The sequence below is a fragment of the Ammospiza nelsoni genome, chromosome 5 (genome assembly GCF_027579445.1).
Source record: "Ammospiza nelsoni isolate bAmmNel1 chromosome 5, bAmmNel1.pri, whole genome shotgun sequence".
Classification (NCBI taxonomy): domain Eukaryota; kingdom Metazoa; phylum Chordata; class Aves; order Passeriformes; family Passerellidae; genus Ammospiza; species Ammospiza nelsoni.
Genome location: NC_080637.1, coordinates 70,765,664 through 70,789,866, shown reverse-complemented (window position 1 = coordinate 70,789,866; position 24,203 = coordinate 70,765,664). Strand labels below are relative to the sequence as shown.

Here is a 24,203-nt window from a genome sequence, read left to right as displayed (position 1 = left end):
CTCACAGGAAAGTCACATTCCAGCCTGCTGAGAGATGAGAGCACCCAGATATAAAATAATGGTCCAGGGAGCAGTGCTCCCTTTTGATAGTAAATCACTGCCTAAGCATTGTGCAGGCACTTTCATCCAGTCTAACTCATGAAAGGTCAGGCTGGATCAGACAGCTCAAGACTGAGGGTGATTTCTAAACACAAACAAATCCAGGGAGGTGGGGAGGTGCTGCAAGCTCAATTTGCAGTCAAGGTAAAACCATCTTTTGTTTCACAACAGGATTAAAACCAGGGCTGGAGCTGAACCCAGCCTAACAGACCGTCTGTCCTCAGTGTTCTTCCATGTGAGCAGGGCAGGAAATAGAAATGCAAACAGATTTAAATGGAAGCACCATCAGTTACCAGTTTCATATGCTTGGGTCTCATACCCTTTCCCCTCAAAGCCCAAAAATGTGAGCAAACTGGAACCACTCACTGTGCTGTCCTGCAGCTCTTCCACCCCAGGCTGTGATCTTGTTACCCCTCATAAATTACCAGACTGGGTGTGGATGGATCAGCATCCCAAAGGGAAATGTCTGCTGTGAGCTGTCCTGTCTGTGGGGAGGAACATGGGGTTCAGCAGGTGGCACTCTCACCTTGGGGTGACACCCAGGCCACCCTCTGCACAGAGCCATGGACAATGCACAGCCAGGGGAGCAGCAACCCTGACTCCTCTTTCCTCAGAGCTTTCCAGAATCCAACAGCTGCACTTTGCTAGGGACACTGATATTAATTCAAGCTCTGCTCAAGTCCCATAGGCCTTAACTGGTTCTTTTTTCCTCCCAAAAACTCTCTCTCCACTTTTAATGAGATAGATTCTTTGTGAAAAGTAACAATCCTGTGCTTTACGGAGAGCAGCACTAACAGAACCGGAGGTCACAGTGTCAAACTGCTTCAGGAGAGATATAGGTTGGATATTAGGAAAAAGTTTTCATGGAAGGGATGATAAAGCTCTGGAATGGCTGGCTGGTTAGGTGGTGGAGTCACCATCCCTGGGTGTGTTTAACAAAGCCTGGGTCTAGCTGAGGTGATGTCAGGCCATGGGCTGGACTCAATGATCCTGAAGGTCTCTTCCAACCCAGTGTTTCTGTGAATGAAATTCTGTGAATTCAGCTGTGTGTGAATCCAGCAGCTCCCTAAGCTTACAGCAGAACTGGCTCCCCTGAAAGACGCTGAAACACATTGTGCCATGTTGCAACCCCTTGGAAAAGAAGTGGGAGCAGGATCTGAAGCAGCTATAGAGGAAAAGAAGTGGGAGCAAGAGGATCTGAAGCGGCTATAGATCCTTGCACTTCATAATCCCTTGAATATTTGGAAGCCAAATGTTTGTTGTTTACTTCAGCACCTTAACCAAGAGGGATACTTTCAGTACACTGTGGCCCTGAGGTGAAGATCTTGCATATGGAGCAGGAAGAGGCAAATCACCTCCCAGATAATCTCAAAAATTCACATGGGCACCTTAAGCACAAAAACTGATGGGGCAGGAGACATGTCTCAACCTGCATTCCTTGTATGTCCTGATGCTTCAGAGATCTAGGACACCAAAACCCCCAAGGAAGACACTAGAAAGAGGAAAAAAAAAAACTGGAGCAAACAAACGCTAACCACACCAGCGCACTTGTGAGGTGTCATTCATGCCAATGAACTCAAGGCAAATGGCTCCAGCAGAGTGTAAGGTCATCTCTTGCAGCAAGGAAAGGAACTACAGGGCCTTTCCTATTTTCTAACCATTAAAAGCAGTGAAATGAGGAGGAGGAAGGAGACATGAGAGCTTTCCAAAAAGGAAATTATTACAGGGAGGTTCCAATGTCTACTCATACTAACAATAAGAATGTCCAGAGGTCATCCAGAGAGCCACTTAATATTTTGTTTGTTATTTTTACTTTAACCATTCCTGCAGGCAAGGCAGAGTTTTCAGTGAGCTGATCAAAAAAGCCTGTGAACCTTTGTTTCTTTTGAAAAGACAGTGAATTTAGAACCTGACAGAGGCACATGTCCAGACCATTACTTTCCATATGTAGCTTATTCCTCTCTGTACCTATTTGCCAACAGGGAACTCTCTGTGATGCTCACTGCTCTTGTCCTGTTATTCAAATACCTTCATGTTTCTTTAGCTGTTTCGTCCATGTTGAGGCAATTTTAAAACAGGAAGCTTACAGAAACACACCTGATTGGTTTCAGAGACAGTAAATAACTCTCCCTGCACTGCCCCTTCTCTGTGCCACAAGTCTGAAAGAAGCAGGCAGACTTGCAGAAAAATTTGCAGAGCTACTGGCATTTTGCAAGAGAACAACTGTTTTTTATGAAAATCCATTCTAATGACATTAACATCTGCTCCTTATTTGAAGAATATTTTTAACTGTTCCCTCCCTGGGAAAATGAAAGATGCCACAGTTTCTTTCATGTTCTCACGGAGCAGACAAACTCTGCTGGTTTTTTTAAGGTCTGTTCTGAAATGCCCCAATAGAGTTCACTGCAGGGAACTCAGTGGATGCATCTCACAGGGCAAAAAGCATCTGCATTCACCATCCTTGGAGATTTCCTTCTAGGACACTGGCGTGTGAGCAGGGAATTTATTTCACAGATGAGCGACACTTTGTGTATTAAATCACTTGCTGAAGGTAAAGTCTGGCAGCTCATACATGAGCTCTTGGAGTGTATCTCTTGAGCACATATAAAAACAAGACTATGCACTTTGTCATCAAATAATGCTGAGCTGTCTCTTACTATATATATTTTTTCCAAGTCAAGCTGTAAATATCCCAAGTGAAGGAGATTCTGCCATTTCCCAGTCATAAGTTTTCCAAGCTCTTTCAGGATTCAGGACTAAGAATCCATCCTACAGCTATGAGATCTATTCTTCCCTTCATTCTCTAACTCTATCCCATATTTATAACTACTTGGGTGCCCATAAAGAGCAGCAGTGTCAAAAAATTTAATGTGTTCAATGAAACTCAGCTGCCAATAATGTAGATCAAAGTTCTCTTTGCCCCAGCTGTTCCTGGCAATAGGTAATTTCAACAAATTGAATGGTTTTATATGAGATTATTGTTGTTTTTAAAATATTGAGGCATGCTGCAAAGATAACTATTCACTTCAAGCTTGGCCACAAAAGCCAAACTCTTTCAAGATTCAAGACTAAGAATCCATCCTACAGCTATGATATCTATTCTTCCCTTCATTCTTTAACTCCATCCCATATCTATAACTACTTGGGTGCCTATAAAGAGCAGCAGTGTCAAAAAATTTAACATGTTCAATGAAACCTATGAGTACCCAGCTATGTATGTGGATTTAGGTATTAAAATACATACTCAGATTGAAATATGTAGGTTTGGGCATCTGCATGTGCAAATCATGGAGCCACACACAAGCAGAAATTACATGTTCACACTGACACATTACCAGGTAGCAAATGTCTTATCAGAAAACAGAACTATTTGCATAGACAGGTTCTGCAGGATTGGGAGCACAAGCCTTGTACATTAGAATGCAAGAGCCTGCAGCCCACAATTATAAACACATCCAAAATATGGAGCTCCAGATAAGACCCATGTGGAGTCCATGCAGCATTCAGTCCTATCTGATGCCTGCTTTGCTGAGACAGGATGGATTTTGGAAGAGAATTCAATTTTCTCTGACTGTCCTCAGTTTTTGAGGTAATATTATCCTGCTTCTCACATGGAAAAGTTACTGACTGCATGTATGGATGAAACAATAAACAAAAACTCCAAGACAAGTGTTAAAATCATCTTCCAAGAAGAGCTATCACTGTAAATTGAAACTCGAATAGAAAACCATATTTGCTGGTGTTTGCATTCTCTATCAGTCACTTATGGGGAAATCCAGAAATAAAGCAGCATCATATTTCCTGTGTGTGAGAGACCATTTCCACCAAAGCACAGCTTTTGTTTTCTGTCATGTTTTCGCTGCTTCCAAATAAACATGGAGATCCAAACAACAGTCCAGGATATAACCACCAGGATACAGATAATTTCTGGTCACCAGACAACTGGAATGGAGGAAAGTGTGAGAGGGAAGCAATCACAAAGGTTTTATCACTTCTCCCTATGCCCTGGCACTGCCACAGTTGAGGGACAGACTCTGGTGCCCTCCTGCTCTGAGCAGGAGCCCATTTCTCTCCCCACTCAATTCCATGCCCATTCTTTCCTGTTTTATGCATTTCAGGGACACATGGCAGTTTTCACAGCAATAAAAAACAATCAATCATTTTGGCTTTCAAACTTTAAAATTTGCCGTCTCTCATTTATACCTGAATCACAATGGCGATTAATAAATTTCAGCTTTACCAGTGTGAAGGATAACACTCAAAGCCCAGACTTGAAGCACTTCTGCTCACAGACATGTAGGATAATGCTTGCAGAGCCCACAAAACAGAAAGCTGCATAAAGCTGCCAATAATGCAGATGTAAGCTCTCTTTGCCCCAACTGTTCCTGGCAATAGGTAATTTCAACAACAGGTTTTAATATGAGATTATTGTTGTTTTTAAAATATTGGAGGCATGCTGCAAAGACAACTATTCACTTCAAGCTTGGCCACAAAAGTCAGAAGGAGCCACAATGTGGTAGGTGTGATACAAACACAGATGATGGATGCATCTCCAGGCAAAACAGGCCCTGCCTTGATTTTACTGCTGAGAGGGCATGGGTGGAGGCCTCAGCCACAGCTCCTGAGCAGACAGATCAGTAAACAACAGCAAGCTCAGAGTGTGAAATGTTGGATCTGTTCACCCCTGTGTGCCACTGCATGCCAGCAAGAGCATCCAGTGTCTTGGTCCAGTCTGAATCCAGGCTTTGGGCTTGATCCTTCACTGCTGGGAGAGTTTTATATGAATGTGTGCACACATGCACACAGCTCTGGGAGGAGAAGAGCTTTACCTGCTGGGCCAATTTATGGAGACATTCCTGTACCAAAACCTCCTGTCTTACGATACTCCGAATTTAACTGGTGAGCGGTAAAATTCAGAGTATTGTAAGACAGGAGATTTTGGTACAGGGAGGTGTCCATAAATGACCTGTAAATCGGTCATTCACATGTGCACCAGTCAGCATCTCACTTCACAAACAACCCCATAAACTCAGCAAAAGCCATCCAAACTCCGCCAAAGGCACCAACTGTTCAACAGTTTATGCCACTAGAACAGCTCAGAGGTATTCAAAATCCAAACTTGACCAGAAACACTCCGTTTGGACCTTTTTTATCCCTCAATTGAAAGTGGATCCTCAGCCCAGGCCCCTGCTCCATGCAGGTTAATGCTCAATTATGCAACCCTGTCTGACTGGACCAGTCATTTTTAATATCTGGTGCTGGCCCTTAGGTGTTTTAGGAGCAGCTTTATTTCACTGGCTGCACAGGGATTACCAGCTAACCGGATGCTCCCAGGAACTTTTGGAGAGCAAACAGTGTCAGTTTATTTAATAACTTTCAAAGTGAAACTAAAATCTTGTCCAAATCATGTCTCTTCTGATTTAATTAAAAGGCACCACACATACTGCACTGCTCTGTTAATCATTAACTAAGTTAATTCAAGACAGAAGATGAGTCTTTTCTTTTCTTTCCTTCAAAAGCCTCCAGCCAGCAGAAAACTTAAAAAATAATAATTCCAAAAAAAGACCAGTACAGTATGATTTTTGTTAGAATGGTCAACACTTCAGTATGCTTTTCCCCTTTCTTCTGTATTTCTGATTCCTACAGGAATGCATGTTAAAAGAGAGGGGCTGGGTTTTTTTCTCTTGCTTGGCAAAATACCTTTCCTAAATTTTCTAAATATTGCCTGGTATTTGCGTCAATATGACAGTCATTGGGCTTGACAGGAATCAGATTGCTAAACCCACACAAAAACTCTTTGGAAATTAGGAGCTAGTTGTACATTCAGTTTCATTCAAATCCACTTTAGCAAACTGGCAGAGGGTGGATCTGAACTGTCTCTGTTGCTCCTTCCTTCCATGGCTCACTGCAGAGGTTCCTGCAGCACGTTCATCTCCACACTGACTTTGAGACACAGCTCCTGTCTGATAAATCTCCTTAGCACTCCCATCCCAACCCATTTTTAGTTTCCAAGATGAGCTAGCAACATCCAACTTACTCTCCCTGTGCAGCAAGCCTTGCTAGCTTCCTCCAGGGAGGAACCAAACAGGACATTAAATGGTATTAGATGTGCAACACTCCATGGACTACTCAAGAAACAGGATACATCCAACACCTCTTTTTCCAACAAAGAAGACCAAAACAAAACCACACACACAAAAAAGATTTCTTTCCTTTCTTTTCATTTTAGGGAAACCTAAATATGAGCTCTTCCAAGTCTCATCTGTACAATCTAACAGGATTTCCCTCTTGAAAGCAACAAAGGGTAGGGGCTGAACACTTCCACAAGTCCTGTCATATCAGATCAGGACAGTGCTCTATCAAGGCTGGTTTCTTGCCTCCAGCCATGGCTCACCCCTAACGTTTTAGAGGAAAGCAGTGGGAAAAGGAAAAAATGCAAACCCCACTGCACCTGGCCCATGGAGCAGAGTTCTCCCTGCACACAGAATTCCTCTCCGCCTGCTCTGCTGGGGCTCTGCCCCATCCAGGCCTTGCAGGCTTTCAAAAGAAGAAAAAAGTGATTTACTGCGTGGTGATAGACATAAAAGGGCACCAAGAAATTAAAATTGAATCACCATAGCACAGGACATAGTCTCAAGCTGCTCCAGGGGGGGTTTAGGTTGGACATTGGGAGGAATTTCTTCACAGAAAATTGGGAGAAATTTTTTCACTCACGAGACCTTTCTGTGATTAGACCATTAGAAAGGTGATCAGCATGCAGGGAGCTGGTGGAGTCACCATCCCTGGAGGTGTGTAAGAAAAGGCTGGACGTGGCTCTCAGTACCATGGTTTAATTCACTGTGGTACATGGTCATAGGTTGGATTTGATCTCAAAAGCCTTTTCCAAATTAATTTATTCTGTCATAAATGGTCAGTGATGGCATCACAGCATGTGTATCAAGGTCATGATGATCTGAGAGCTTAAATTACTTAAATTTAGTGCAATAAATGACCCAACTATATTTTTTTCTTTGCATACTCAAGTGCTAATCCTTATTTCTACACTGAAGTACCTGGAAGCTGTTACAATTTATAAAAACACCATGTGAACAACTCTGATTTTAGGCACTCCAAATCTGCTTCCTAGCTTCTCCTGGAAAATGGTTCTCTGGCCTTACCTGACACCACCAGGACAGGACAGGACTGAGCCAGCTCTCAAGCCCCTGGTTTCTTCCCACCTGCAGTGACAGATGATAGCAGGAAAAGCAGCTCTGAGTGTTCACCTGTGAACACCTGTGAGTGTTTAAGGGAATGTGGAAAATGCTGAATTACTTCCCTCTCAGCATCTCTGGAACCCAGTGGCTTGACCACTCTCGCAAGGATCAGCATCCCTGTGCATCTCCTGGGTCTGCCATGTCACTGCACTTTGCCAAATTTGCTGCAGCCTGTAGGGATTTTTGGTGTGCTGCAAGAAAAGCTCTGAAACCCAGCTGTTCTTTTGCTCCTCAAAGAACAGGAAAATCCCCTTTTCCCCCACTAAATGTAAAAGAAATCCTTGTCAGCCCTCACTGGCTGGGATGGGTTTGCATTCTCTGCAACCTGCCACTAACCAATATCCTCCCTTTAAACTCAGCTCCTCATAGAAACTGAAAAAATTGGAGAAACTGGCAATGAGAGGCTTAAGAGAAATGTAGCCTTCCCCAAAACAGACAGACTTGTCTTCAAGGAGGTTTGAATAAAATAGCAATGAAAAGATTCAGTAGCAGTCCAGTTTGCAAAGCGAAATATCAACCACTGGCTACAAAGAAAAATAATTTCCTTTTTCCAATGGCAAACCTCCCCTTCAAGATCTGCCAAAAGCTGCAGCCTGAGTTTTAGAGCTGTGGCCATTCTTTCATGCCCTGATGGTGTTTTGTGCCCTGAGACATGGCTTCAGAGTGTCACATTTTATGAATAAACCTCATGGGATGGGAAGGATTCCAGGAACTCCTCCTGCAAAGGCTCTTACAGGATTTGGAGGTTCAGGAGAGATTAAAGCATATGCAGTATTACAAACCTCCTCCCAAAATTAGCCATTATAACAGGAACTTATCCTTCCAATCTAAACAACTTACTTCCAGAAAGTGAATTTTCTATCATTCCAAAGCACAGGCAACTGAAGACAACCCTGTTCTTAAGGCATCATCCTCACACTTAGAGAGCTTGTGACATGTCAAGGTTTCCATGGGAATAATTAGAAATATCTCATTAAAATGGCCACCAGACATTTTAGGTCACTAGGTCTCTTCAAAAATATTAAAATAAACATTTCAGAAAAGTCTGAAATAAAGAAATCAGAAGCATTTTCAAAAACTTGACAGGAATTCAAGCACTTCTAATACTTGAGAGCATTTTTTTTTTTCTTTTGGGAAAGGTTTGCAGCTTTTTCCTCAGCGTTCCTTTATTTACACCAAAGCTGCTGTGAAATTCTGCCCTTAAGACTAAGAAAGTATTTCAGAACACAAAGAAAGTAGAAAAATCCCTTCAGCTCCAAATGCCAAGGAAGAACCTAAAAGCAGGATGGAAGCATTAAACCACTTGTTCAATTCAAATTCATTTTGGTCTGGCAAAGAGTAAGCTAACATCTATTTCTGTGATGTTCTGTGATTTAACTTAGCTGTTTTTTAATGTTGGAAATACAGAGCTGGGAGAAACTGGAGCAACTCCCAGAGGAGATGCCCCACTTTGGCAGTGGGAAGGGATGAGCTGCAGGTCCTGCTTCTCTGAACACCACCATGGACAAAGGCTCCAGCATCACTTGGTGCAATTTAAGTTAACACCCACAACACTTAGGAACTTATACAAAAACAGCCAATTTTGGACCAATTCTGAACCCAAAGATTAATAGATAATAGATATTTTGGGAGTGTAGAAACTGTACAGAAAAGAAACAAGTGTAGATCCTTCGCTGGTATTTTATTTCTATCAGCATTATTTAAAATGCATTCTTCTTAAATACAGTCTTTTTTCCAAACCCCAGCTTTGTCCACACCCTTCCATTTGAATCCCAAACACATTTTTTAAAAGTGTACTTCTTAAAAACACAAAACCCAGACTATATATGTCTCAAATAACCCAACCAAATTATGGGATGTTTTCTTTCTCCATTCTTCCTTAGTAGGAAAAATATGAGTAATAATATTGACTAGACAGGAGACTATTTTTATGTTTACATTTTTATAATTTACAAAAACAAAATAGGGACAATTTTTCAACCATTATAACCTTCTGTTATGTTTTTGTCCTTTAAAATATTCCCTGAAAAAGGCTTCTCACCTATGATAAGATATGACATGCAGAATTTCAGGGGATACAAGATTCTTTGGAGAAAGTCAAGAGGCATTGATTGAACTGGGAAGATAAGCCCTGATCCTCAGCTGTAACTGAGTTACTCCTGGTGCACAAAACAAGGCTTAAAAGGTTAAATGTGGCTGTGAGAAGAGCACGGTGCCTCTTTTTGTTTTTACAAACTCCACATTTAATTGAAACTGGAGATAAAGAAAATGATCCTTTGATGAAGGATGAGCGGGGCCTGGCTTTAGGCATTTTCTTATCAAGATGGACATGTTGAGAACCCACCCACCGACATACCAGAAACCACAGCTGGCAAAGGCTGCACAAAGGCATTTCCTGCCTCCTGACTCTCTAGCTGAGGGCCAGATGCTCCACAATCCTTCCTTAAAAGCACAGCTACAGCAGTGGGAGAGCAGAGCCTTGCCCAGAGTCTTGCATGGAGCATGGAAAGGCCAGGCAGCATCCCAGCATCAAACAGGCCATGGTTCCTTCCCTGATCCTCAGCTCCCTGTCCCAGTGGGAGCCTGGGCCAAAGAACAGCTTTTCCTACCTCATCACCTCAAAAGTTACAGTTTAATCTTCCCAAGTGCCAACTCTTTAACTTCTTTTCTGCCACTCTCAAGGTCGGGATTGAAGCACTAGAGATGGTATTTCATATTCAGACCCAAATGTTTATTATTTCTTATCTATATCACAGTCTTACAAGTTGTGAGTTCTACAGCATTCTACTAACAAGCTACAAAATGCCTAACTCTCTTTCCCTACAAGGTCTCTTATGGCTAAATTATCCAATTAAGAAATGACACCTAAATGATTTTTACTTTTAACCTAATAACTAATCCCTCATGCCCTGCAATGTGGACTTTTCTGTCCAATTACAAAACACCACCCAAACTCATGGAGAAGGTAAAGAAGAAGGACCAGCCACTGCCATAAAACCTCCATCTCGCTTTAAATATATTACTATATTCTAAAACCTTAAACTGTAAGTTTTCCACCCTATGATATCACACACTTCTATTCAAACTGCACACCCATAATCCCAGTGCTATGAATCAATTTTGGAAGCCTTCTCCATGGCCTCAGGTCAAATGTAATGTTCTCTTAAGGATCAGAGCCTCTCAGCACAGAAAGTTTAAAATTCTCAGCATCCAGGGTTCCAGCATCTCCCCCAAGAGCTTTGTGCATCCCCAAAAACTCACACAAAGAATTTTATTAATTCTGTAAGTGATGTCAGATCACCTTGCAGTTAAGAGGTGCTCCAGCCCTTGTCTGTGGGTCCATTTTAGCCTCTTTACACCAAATGTTCTCCTCTATTTATCCAGAGAGCCAGATACAGTCCACACACCCAGCACACATGACTGCCACCTCCAAATGATGTTCTCAGAAACAAACATCACATGGTGTTTCTTTTTTCCCCTGAAGAAGGACAACAAATGTCCCCAAAGGAAATATGGTGAGAAGTGAACCCAAGCCTGGGATCAAATTGCCCTCTTGTAGCTCCAGAGGAAAGAAAATGATCCTTTCCTCTTCCTGCTCTGGCTCTTATTCTTTTAAGCTAAATTAGGCAGGAAAATAGAGCAGGTTATGATGGACAGGCAGATATTATTTTATTATTGGTTTTTGACCACATTTGCCCTATACTGATCTTGGCTCCAGCCATATTATAGTTATGTTAAAAAGAAGGGGGAAAAAAAAGGAAGCAAGAGTTAAACAGAGTGTCTTTAAGTACTAGCAAATATTTGGATTCAGGCACTCGTTCATGCCCTTTAAAGACATTATTTTAAAAAATGTTTATGCAGCAGGGGCATTTCTCCTACACATAAAAATTCTTGAAAAACAGGAAAAGGAAATTAATGCTTCCTTGAAATTAACAACTATTGGCACAGTCTTGGATGTCTTACTGTGATACTCTATGGTACCCTTACCTTTGTCCATATTTACAAGAGCCTGTGTTTATTTGGAAGTTAAGATCTGAACATTTTTACTCATGTCAAACACTTTGCCAAAATTATTTTTAAATTGCCATCAAATTACAGGAACACTATAAACAAACTATCATACTTGCAGAATTTCAAGGAATTTGCATTGTCCCACCAAGGCCCTCAGATGGCACAGCCAGGCATCCCTTCAACACAGACCAGTTAGCAAAATTTTGTTGTTCTGGCAGTGTTTCTCCTCTGTAGCAATTTCCACCCTCTGCCTAGCATGCTGTCACCTTGCTGCATTATTGGGAAGGCTCCCCACACCTCAGGTGACCTCCAGCACACCTGTGCACTCCCAGAAATTACATGCCCTCCATTCCTGCACTGTTGGAATTAAACAGGGCCTGTCTTGATGGAAACATGCTGAGCTGAATAAATCTTGAATCTAATCCAGAAATGCAACAGGGCACTTCTAAACCATCCAGGCTGCAACACAGCAAAGCTCCTCAAAACTTCCTTAAATCCTGCTGACAGCAAGGAGTGTGTGCAAGTCCAAGTCTTGTAGCCCACACAAATGGATTAGAAGCCACCACATAAATTTTGGAGGCATCCTTACCCAGGGAAAATGTGGCAAAGATATTGATATCTGTGACACACTACAGTCCAAGGAAGCACACATCCACTTCTGCTAGTAAAGTGCTGTATTTTTGCAGCAGTCAGAGGCTCAATTTGGATTTACAATAGCAATGAAAAACTTTCAGCAGACTGTGCTGAAGGGAGCACCTGCCATGATGGCAATGGGAGCCCAGAGGATTGCAGAGATAACCCCTCAAGCTATTACAGCTCATCCCAAAGAGATAACACCAACCAAGGAAAGGAGTCCTCTTTGCTCCTCCCCATCGAGGCTGGGCACAGAAGAATGGTGCAGCACAAATTCTTACCACATAAGTATTTTATCAACCATTACCAGGTCTAACTGCTTTGGAAGACTTTAACAAAGGTTTGATGAAGCAGTGGCTGGGTTTCAGCAGTGCCTTGTGATGCTTCAGGTTTTAGCTTTTATATTTTTCAGATTCTGTGCTGCTTTAGTGTGTGATTCTGAGCTTCATATCAGGGGATGATGAGCTCTCTGTATACAGTAGGGAGACAAAACAATACCTGCTCTAGCTGGGGACCAAGAATAATCAATCCAAATCTCCAGCCCAAGAACATAAACAATGTGGACTGAAGAGAGAAAAACAAGCAGGACAGGACTTGATAACCTAAAGCTGGAATGGGACAATGAACTGCAAGGTGCAAATGGAGCAGAACTGATCACAGTGACAGACCCCATGCCCGGTCATACATTTTGGGGCCATTTTGGTTCATCTTGGGTTCATTTTGGGACCACCTTGGTTCAGCCCTGGCTGGGCTCTTGTGCTGCCCAAGGTGGATCCATTGAGGAGATCCTTTGAATAAATCCCTGCTTTATTCTGTAACTCTGTCCAGCCTCTGTTCTAGGTCAGCCCTCTCAAGGCATTATGTGTGTCTGCTGAAGTCACCTCTGGCAAGGAGCTGTGCTAGACAGCCCTGACAAAGATCAAGCCAAACTCCATCCCAGTGCAGCTTCCCTGATGACAGAGCCCCCACAAATCACATCCTGTGTTTACTTCATGGAGAAGAGCCCATAAGCACCAAGTGAGAGGACACATCTCTTTTTTTTACAGTAAACTTTTCAATACTGAGGGCTCAGTTGTATTTTCATGTCAGAAGATGTGAAGAGGAGATCCCTTTGGCAACTTGTTCTTCTTTCAGTGAAATTTGCACCAAATTTCTTGTCCTGACATTCTCTGAAAATCATCACATATGGTATCACAGTTTTCAAAGAACGAATATATCCCCAGCTATCCAGGATAGAGGAAAAAGAATATCAGCAATAGACAAATATGAATGAAGAAAATTACACGAGTTTTGCAGCTGGTCATCTTCCCCCTGGGTCACCATTCCTCCACTCACAGTGAAACCACCAAAGGTACATTAAAGCTTTTCCTCTGACATGAATAGTTCCTGTAAGGATGATTGTGACCTAGAGCTGAACAGGGCAACAGAGGCAACACAAGGAGTAATATCACAAAAGGACTCTGGGAAAACCCTGTACATGTATAAAAATGTTGATTTTTAATCATAAACACTTTGGATTCAAAGCCTCTTGATGTGCATACAACCCCAATATCTAAAAATTCTGTAGTTACAAAGTTTTTCTTTCCTTAGCCTCTGGGAGAAGAAGCCAAAAGGCTTTTTAGTTTTACCTCACAACTAAAAAATTTAGGATACTAAACTTTGCAATGCAATGGGCCTAAAAATGGCGTCATCTTTCATGGATCAAGTCTCATGAATTATGGTGTGCAGTAGCAAAATCCTGCAAAAAAAATCTTCCCAGGGCATTTTCATTTCCATGACCAGAGTCCTAATAAGTGAGGTAGATTCTGTTATGATTACTGTGACCTTGAATATTATATAACTACAGTCTGGGAGAGATTTTACTGTTGAAAAAGGTTAATGTAAGAAAAAAAACCTAAGCTACTAATGGTCATGACAGAAGGGAGAAATTTGATCTGGTCACATTCTCGACAACAGAGAAAAGAGAAAAATACTGAGATTGAATAAAGCCACGGTTTCATCAGATAAGAAAGGCAAGGTAACAGTGAAAGAAATCATTTGACTGCATCCCATAAACTGGGAATGTAAGAAATGTGGAGATCTGCAGCCAGGTTTTACTGGATTCATTGCACCTGGCACCCTTGCAGGCTCACTCAGCAAAGGCACCTCTGAGTCGAGGCTGTGGCACATGCAGGAAACTTCCATTTGGAGCACACCCTGCCACCTTTGGCTTGGGAGCCAAGACACCACTGTGGCTGCAATCCATCACCTTTATCCCTGCTGACCTCCAGAGGTTTCTGGCCTCCCTGCTGGAATAACACAGCCAGTACTGACTCTGCAGCAGGGCACAGCACCAAGCCCTGCTTCCATCTGCTTGTTGCTTTTCCTCCTGGGTTTTGCCTGCCCAGGGCCAGAGTTCCCCCAGAGTAGCTGAGCCTACTGCTTATTTCATATTGTTCTTATCTGTGGGATGTCACCCTGCGGAGATTTTCACCTCAGATGCTTTTACAAAGGGATTTGGCCATAAACCCTGGCAGGCAGGGCGCTGAGGGGAGGGGACACCCGACCAGGCCACAGTAGGAACCGTGAGTTCTTATGAGCCAGTCAGTATGCTAATAAAACCTTCCTACATTTGGTCAAATTTTCTCTTCTCCTTCACCCTTGTTCAAGACCTTTTTCTTATAAGGTCATGATATAAATCCACCTTTCTGACTGGATCTGTGTCCCTGTACCTGGCTGGGTTTGCCCTGCCCCAAATGGTCTTTAGGAATTTAGTCCCTGTACCTACACCACATTTGTTCCTTTCCATTATTAAAGTTTTTATTTTCTGGCTAGCTCCATTGTTCCTGTCCATCTTTATTATCCAGCTCCTCCTGGTTAAGCCAAGCAAGGGGATCACATTGGGCTTCAAAGCTCACATTTTCCAGGTGGGTTCTTGATGGTTTTCAGCAGAGACTTTCCAAGACTACAAAAATCTGCCTGGGGGTGTCATCAGCTGCCTTGGGGCAGCAGGTCCCAACCCTTTTGCTGATCTGCTCAGCACAGACCACACTTTCCCCAGTGAGGCCTATGTGAGCCCTCAGCCTCTCTTCACCCACCAAGCTCCTTTCTCCAACATTTGCATAGCCTGGAAGGTCAGATTTTCTGTTTAGTAGTCATGTTTAATAACCTCTCATCTTCAAGCAAACAACATTACAGATAGGAAATTAAGCCCTGATCTTTGTGATCATGATATTGCTCACTCAGCAGGCCAAACAGAGGTACAGGCTGCAGTGAAGGTGGTTTTTTTTTAATTTTCCTGTCCTCAAAGTTAATTTTCTTTACCCATTAGTGCAGCAAATGAGCTGTGTGGCCTCCAGCACAGCAGCATTTCAAAGCTGCAGGGTATGTGTGCACATCTACCTATACATTTATGTGGCAAACACAAATTAAATAGTCAAATAAACAGTAACACAAGCTGTCAAAAACACAAATACAGTTCCCATGAAGTCAACAGCACTGTTTCACAAACATGGGCAGGTAGGTTACAGGCCACAAATCCTTATCAACTGTGCAGAGAAAGAGAGGCTTAAAATATCTTTTATCTTCTAAAAAACACCATCCCCTCATGCAGGCTAAAGGATGCTTCAGGGCTGCTGGCAGTGCAGGGAGCTTGGGTGAGGTTTTCAAGAGAACACAGATTGTCTTTTGTGCAGCCCCATGAGATGAAAAGAGATTTCAAAGGCAAATCTCAAGCGGTATTGAAATAACTTTTAAAATCTGACTATGTACAGGACAGACCTAACATATTTTTTGCTGTCAAATAATCCTCCATACTGACAATTTAGGTTATCCCTGTCTAGAAGGTACCCAATTCCCATTTATTGTTCGGCTTTGCATGTGTCTCTTTTTAGACTAAAGAGAATTGTGAGAAAGGAAAAAGGTCTGACTAGATTGCATCACAGGTAAACTGTGAACTTCTCTCAAAGGCTGCACATCAAATTGTCTCAAGTTATATCTGCTTTCAATCTGGCCCACAGTCTGCACCTCACTTTCAATTTAACACATATTTGATGTTTTTGTATATTGAAATTATGTATTGGCTTGTGTAAGAACAAGCTTTGTTATGGACAATATTTTTAAGTCGCAAGTCTAGTTCAGCATAATGCCTGGGGTTTTGTTGGTTTTTTGTTTCTTTTTTTTTTCCTGGTCCAGCATTAAGTATTGGTACAAGTAGCAGCTCTCACCAACTTGCCAAAATAAAGTGGAATACTTTCTGTGGGAGTATAAAATAGATTGGCCCCTGTTATTCTAACAAGCACATGAGTTCCATGCAGGAGAGAAACAAATAAAGTGCTCATTCATTACCCAATTTACGGGGACAGCCTGGTGAGATATCCCGTTTACATTCTGATAGCCCCATGAAATGAACCCAATTCCCACACAGTCACAAAAGGCCAAAGTTAGCATTTTCCTTTAAAAAAATAATAAACTCTAGTCTGCCTCTGGAGCAGATTGGCTGTAACCTTGAACCTTAAAGGAAATAAGAGGGAGAAAGAGCGAGCAAGGCACACACCATAGGAGGGGTTGGGGAAAAGCTAATGGCACTGGGAATGGAAAATGTGGGCATTAAAAGAATTTCCTACTCTAAACAATGTGCAAAGTTAAAAATATCTTCTCCTGAGATTATCCTCAGCATAAATACTCACGACAGCTATTTATAGCTGTCTAGTCGCCTCCAACAAAGATTTTTATTCCAACAAAGGAGCTACATACAAATGTAGGGTCTGTTTAAAGAGTTATTAAAATGGAAAATAAACCGCTCTTGCGTCAGCTAGCCATACTGGTACCCTTTTCCAACTCAGTCTAAACACAGCTTTCCTGAATGCTGACAATGGAGCTTTAAGTACTCAAGGGAGGGAAGGAAAAACCCCTTGGTCCATTTATCACAGGCCAAATACCCAAATGGCATAAAGGCTGACACCTGAGCACTGCAGGGCGAGGTGCTGAGCTGAAATAAAGAGTGAGCAAATGTCTCAGCCCTACCTTGGCTGCCCAGGAGCTCTCTCACAGCAAGAGTCTGGAGCCAGGATTGCCTGGGACAATTCAGGAGGATCCCCACATCCTGGATATGATCCTGCACCACTGGGAAACCTCCTGGGGCAGAGTCACCAACTCAGCTCATGGGAGATGCTTTAAAAATTTCCTCTTCCTAATGCGTTTTCCCTCTTTTAAATCTTTTAACTACCCTTGGTCTGACCACTCCCAGCACTTGCCAACTTCTTATTGTTTTGGTTGCCTTCAGCCTTGAACAAGGAAAAATAAAATTGCTTGTAAATACGCTTTTAAAATCCATAGGAGTCTTCATTTGGATAACTCATGGTAGTGGATTGCAGCCATTATGGTATAATTTTTTCGAACAAGGCACACCTGTGATCCAAGTGGGGTAAGGTATCCCCACACCTGTACATGACAAAGGGCCTGTGTCCCAGTAGATGGATCTAACAGGGTCACAAATGCCCCAGCTTAACTCCCCAAAGGAACTGTGTCCTTCCTTTTTGTCTCAGGGAAGCAGCAACATCCTGGAGTGTAGAAGTAGGTGAGAGATTTTGCTTTGTTCCTTTCTAGCTCTTCCTATAAAACTCATCCTTCAGTGCAATCCCCATGTCTGGGTCACATTTGCCAGCGACTCCACAGTCAATCTGATGAGTCCTGACCACAGTTTGTGTTATCTGTAATTGCCTGACTGTATGTTCTGCCATTTCACTGTCAATCAGCTGTGCACACCCTGTGTTAATTAAGACAGCAAGAATTTCAGAGCAGAGGTCCTTCCCTTGCACAGGTGTAAGCAACTCTGCAGTACACCTCTGCTCATAAAGTTCAACTGATGTACAGTTTTCAGCTCAGCTTTGGTTTGGTTTCAGTTTGGCTCCTTCAATTCAAGTTAATATTTGAGTTTTAAAAAGACTTTTAGAAGTCATTATTTGGACTGAATCACTTTTCAGGAAAAGAATAACAGCTTAAACTAAATATGACCTTGAAACTTGTTTAAGTTTTTGATGTTGGTTTCCAATTTGTGACTCCAAATAATGCTGAAAAATACTGATTTGAAGTACAGCAAAAAGAGGAGTTACTAAGCACAATTTAGGGACACCAGGGTCACAGCTCAGTGAAGGCAACGCCTCTATCCTTATGTCTCAATGGAGCAATCATCAGAAAATATTCTCCATCTGGAGAAAACCAGAGCTGCTCATTGTCACCTTGCAGGAAATGTAGAATTTGTCCCCCTCCCCTTCAATTTCATACATGAAAAAGGGTTTGGGGTAAGCATTCCCAGTTTTCAGCACTCTTTCCTAGCTCCCCACCAGCCATCCAGGTTTTCATGGCAAACAAGCCTACAAGCATTTAATCCAGTTTATGTAATGAAGTCAATCAGAATTTTACTGGCATCAGGAACAGCAAACAGGCACCTTGGAGTGCCCGAGTGATAATACTCTCTTCACTTGCAGGCAGCTCTCAGTGGAAGCAAACTCTTTGCAGCAAAATAAGCTGGTTTGAGGCATGGAATTTAAATGGCAGTGTAATCAATCACACACAGTGTAGCAATGTAATGAGGAGCCTGTGAACCCCACAAGAGCTCCAGACTGACATCCACATTTCACTCATACTGTATGGTTTGCAACAACCATGGCTGGATAGTGCAGAACATTCTGTTCTACCAATGGCAACTCAACAGCATCCTCTACATCTGCCTCTCATTCTTTCTGGTATCCATATTACAGCTTTTGGAACAGGATAACAACCGTTACCCCCACAGCCCCCCTCCCTGATTTTGAGGTCAACAGCTCACTACTCCCAGCATATTTAATTGATAAATAATGGGGAACCAGGCTAGGGAGGAGGAAGTCAAAAGGAAAGGAGAAAAAGGAACGGAGAAAAAGGAAAGGAGAAAAGAGACAAAACCAGGGAAAAAATACTATCTGATATGGCCATAGCTGCTGTCCCAGATGATGAATCCAGTTCAAATGGCAGAAGAGCACCTCCAGTCAAAGGGTCTGGTATTGCTCCTGCCCTAATTTTTGATTGCTTTCCCAAAAATGCAGCATCATGTCTGTTAGTTTTGGACAGAATAAGTCTCCAGATGTCCCCCATGTTCTCCTCTCACACACATGCTCAGCAACATTAAAGTACCCTGTCCACTGACCATTCTAGATGTGACTCCAAAGCTCACACAGGCATTTGAAACATCCTTCAGTCTCCTCAAACAAAACCTGTAGAGGTGAAATCCCACAAAATCCAGGTGGAAAGGAGTTACAAGGAGGAATTACTCCTTTCCAGCTGAAAAGGTTTATTAAGAGCACAGCTGTTCCACAGAAGCCCTGCAGTCCATGCAAATCACCTCAGTGCCAGCCACCCAACAGCCAGTAGGCCCAGCATTATCAGGGTATCCACCTTATCAGCCTCCCTTGCCAGGAGACATCATCAGCAGACACAGTGCAAGATCTCCCTATCAGCACCCAGGAGCCAACAGCCAGTGGCAAGATAAGCAATGGCTCCATATGCAATTTTCCCTGCCATAAAACATACACAGAATCCTTATTAGACGAAACAGAGCTGGAACAACCTCCAAAGACCTTAAAACTTCTGGAGAATGATTGCTGACGTCTGTGACCAAGGCTGCTTTTCATGGCTTCTTCTAAAAGTGGCCTGTACCAAAGCACAGGTGCTAAAAGCTGTGGGCCTGGATGATTTGCACATCATTCTCCCAATTCTGCAGCCTGGAGAAGATGTGGTAAGCAAAGAGGCAAGCAAAAAGCACTAATACTTCTCTTCTGATAGGTTTGGGGCTGAGTGTTCCTTTACCTTTCCCCATTTGGAAAGGTAAAGGAACAGAACTACCCTGCTAAAAGGATGAGATATATATATGTATAGATAGATAGATGTATATACACATATATACATTTAGTAAATAATTGATAAAATGCCAGAAGCTCTAGTTATAGAGGTGTACAAAGCAGCTTTCATCATGAGAAGCACTACAGTGCTAAAATGAGGAGCAAAAGCAGTGAAAAATAGCATTACTATTCCCAATAGAAGGGATCACTTTCAGCTCCCTTTCAAGCAGTCTGCCCTGGCCACATTTCCTTATGTTTATGCTTACATCCTTACTTCACCTAATTAAGCATTTAAGCTTTAAAGAGTCTGAATTCTAACTAGCAAAGAGGCTGTCCTATTAGGAAAGTCTCCATTTTAAACCCATTCTGCAACTCCGTTTATCCTGTGCTGCAGAAGAACAGCTTGAAGGTGCCACAGAAGCAGGCCATGAACACAGAAAAACCCTTTCCTTGTGGAAGGTGACAATTCACATGATAACAGCTTACATTCACTGAAGCATCTTTCATATCAAAAGTGTTTCACAAACTATAGAAGCACACATCTCCAGCAAAATGCAGTAAAAGGTGGCAGCCTACAAAATCACGCACTCCAACAGGACAAGGAAATATTTTTAGCTGAGAACACTCCATGTTGCCCATTAAAATGGCACATTCTTTACCTCAGAGCACTGAAGACCCCAACATCTACCATATGCACGGCAAATAAAGACAACATCCAGAATATTTTGATTGAAAACAATTGTCTGGAATGCAAACGGCCGAATTTACAACGTGTTGGGTTGCTGCCGGATGTCAATAGAAAATGATCACATGCTGTAAATTCAGTGCTGGCTAATTAGGAAAATCTGTACATTTCCCAAGCCTGCTTCTCTGTAGGTAGGACTAAAGGGCAACATTATGTCATTTCCCTTTGCGCAGGGACTCCCTGTTGGCTTCCATAAAGAATTTGGCTTGGAAACTGATGACAGGGTACAGCCCAAGCTGAGGGAAGAACAAGCAATAAATAAATGAAGATGGGCTGGTGATGGAAAAGTCATTGCTAGTCACCAAGACATCTTACCAGAATTTCTGCCAGCAGCTGAATGAGGATGGGGCAGAAGAACCCTGCTCTCAGTTATACCAATCCCTCAAATCCAGAGTAATTGTTAATTAAACAGGCACAACCCTCAAAAACAGAATTCAGAATTAAAGGAGGGCAAGCCTTGAAAGAGAATGCAATTTAACATGGAATAGCTTTGAATGTATGACATGGCCTGTTAAATGGGTCCCCTGAGTTTAAGTGGCAGCCAACCCTTTCGTCATAGACCTACCCTGCTTTAAAACATTTTCATTTCTATTTGCTTGAATTTCAGAATTCTTCTGTTATCTCCAAGCAAAGGCAGGAGTTTAAAAGCTTTCATCAGCTAAACTGCATGTTTTTTGGTCTTTACTCCACTTCTGTGCATTTATGCCTTTATCTCCTCAGAGCAAGATATTCTATCCAGCAAAACCACACAGCCAACAGACTGAGAAGTCACATTTCCTCCAAAGTCAGCATAACCACGAGCATGCAAGACCTGTGGTGATATCAAAGGCAGTACATCAGGATCTCATTGTAAGGATGATGTGAGCACCATAGGTGAAATCAGGATGGAGCCAGCAAAGAGAAACAGAGAAACAGATGAAGAAAGTTAGACTTTCAAGATATGAGTCACCAAAACAACACCTTCAAGCACTTCTCTTCACTCAAACAGTGTCAGAGCTGGTGACACAGCTGAAGTCTTTCATTATCTTCATAGTTTATTAGGTACCGTATTAGGCCATCTGATAATAATCAGTAAACTAAAAATTAGATTACAGGTCCATTGGATTTGCCTGAACACTTCAGGTTTGCCTTGAAGATATATTTTCTTCATTCAATTTATGTATATCTTCCACTTATATTCAGGCCTGGAAAAACATGATGATATTTTCATTACTTAGTAGGAGATTTTCTCATATTAATTTAATCACCAATATATTCCTTCTCGTTAGAATATTGACATGACTCATCCATACCATCAGAAATTTGGGTGAGAAATGAGAATATAGCCCTGAAGGAACTTACTCAATCCTCCAGTCTAAGACAATTACATGCTAATGAGAGAAAATACTCTAGCTTGTACAAGAAAGAGGGGGAAGGGGGGGTGGAATTAAATCTTTTCCTTAAACAAATTCCTCTTGTGGCATTCCAGCACAGACAAACCCTCCAGCTATCATAACTCACTGGTTTGAAAAGGTCATTAGCACTCTATCTCATTTTTCTGGGAGAAGGAAGAGCCAAATTCATGGCCATGACATGAAAATTTGCCCTTGGTATTGCTGTGGGGTGACCTGATCCCTGAAATCCTGCAGAGGACATTCTGAGGGGCGTTTTTGGGGAAATAACAGCAAAATCCATCCATCCTGCGGCAATAGCATCAGTGCCAAATGCACAGAACTTCAGGCCCTGCTTTTTCCCCTTTATCCCACACTTCCCTACCCAACTATCTCTTTCTCCTTCTCAGAACAGCCTGGATGTGTGGCACCAGACAAATGATGCCTGCACTCAAAAAATAAGCTGCAGTGGGAAGCACTTTGTTATCCGTGTCCTGACCTTCAGGGGAATACCCCACTGTGCAAGCTGGACCATAAAAGGAATCCATGGGTAGGCAGTGTTTAGAAAATCCATCTCCTTGTCCTTCCCAGCTCTGGCACTGCCTTATTAAGACACTCAAGTAGTGGCTGCTGGAGAATCTCGGGAATGATCCGGGCAACAGTGCCCAGAACAAGCTTGTCATTTTGTGCAGGCTGAAAATGAACTTGTCAAAGCTCTGAGGACTGTTCAGCTTGAAACCTCTTCTGAAGAAACTACATCATCCTATTCCTGTGGAAATACACACAATTTTTTTTTTGTTTTCATTTCTAACCAAACATTTTCTGTGTGGGAAAAAGGGACAAAACACACTGCAGGTGGAAGACTTTGGGATGGCATGATGTGACATGCCAATACAATGATATAATCATCTCATGAGGGGGCAGAAGGACAAAAAATCCCCTTCTGTTCATGGATTTCCAGTCTCTGCTGTGCTCTGGTCCTCTGAAGAGATGATAGCACTGAAAAGTGGGAGGCATAGAAGCAGTTTTTGTGGTGGTTCACATCCCAGCTGTAAGCATTTCTGTGCAAATCTGATGACTGTTTAGAGTAACAGTTCTGGAATTCAGGTGAAGATCAAAAAACAAATTTGTGAGGTTACTTGCTTGTTGTTTTTCCCTGCTCCCAAAATGTCCATTTCATTTAAAGCCATTTATACCACCATATTTCTTTTCTCTGCTAAAAACCACAGATGGAAATAGTTTTATTCTTTACATAAAGTAAGCATTCTGCTCCGGAGCCAACTTCAGCCCTATATCTTTCTCACCATTGTAATTATAGCACTGCCTTTCAGAAATTCCCAAGATTGATACACTGAGTATCTGATTTTCTCCCTATCACTAGAGGGCTGACAGTGTTATAAATGAAACCAGCTTGCTCCTGTTAACACTGTCTGCTCATTGGAATTCTGCTCAAACACAACCTCAAAAGACATATTTCTCCAAATTAAGCTATTACACATAGGAACCTGTCTGGTGGTGGGAAGATGTGTCTTGTGAACACATTACTGCCTGTGTTCTCAGTGACTTAAGAAGAGCATCACAGCTACAGAGTCCTGGTGTGTGCAGAGAAATAGCAAAAAACTACCCCAAACCTGGTTTGAAACCAAGTGCATTAAATCTGTGCAAACCTCCCAGTGCAAACATGACTGTGCTCACCCTCCCAAGCTTTTTCTTTCCACTCTGTGCACTTAATTGACTTTAAAATTTGCCAGGATATGTCTGCATCAGGTCAAAGAGGCCTCACTAAGAAGCAAGTACTTGCTCAATTCAATCAATCAATCCATACACCAAAATGTTGCCTACACCAAAATGTTGCCTCAAGCTGGTGGAAGAGGGAAGTAGCAGTATGGAGCAGTAACTTCACCAAACACTTGAAGAAGCTCTGCTTTTGGGTACCAATTCAGAGCACCTCTTCTGGTCCCAGCACAAGAACCCAGTCCACCTAGAAGATAACCTTTGCTAGAGCAGTCCTTGCTGTCTGCATTGAAAACGGGTCACAACCTACCTTAAAGGAAACTGAGGCATGTTTTTAGAAAAATGCCAGAGAAAAATACCCAAAAACCAAAATCCCTAATCAAAAGATAGTCACAACTTGCTGTTGAGTTGCAGCCTTCCCTTGATTTTCTATGTCAGCATGACAAACTTGCTGGCCTTTTATTCAAGACTATCTAGCAAAGACTATTAATAAACAAGTTTATTT

General features: G+C 42.2%; 1 protein-coding gene across 7 annotated transcripts in view; it reads right to left on the bottom strand.

Moving 5' to 3' along the window:
• Positions 1-24,203, bottom strand: part of CALD1 (caldesmon 1) — a 204,827-nt gene that overhangs the window by 46,024 nt on the left and 134,600 nt on the right. The window lies entirely within an intron of this gene.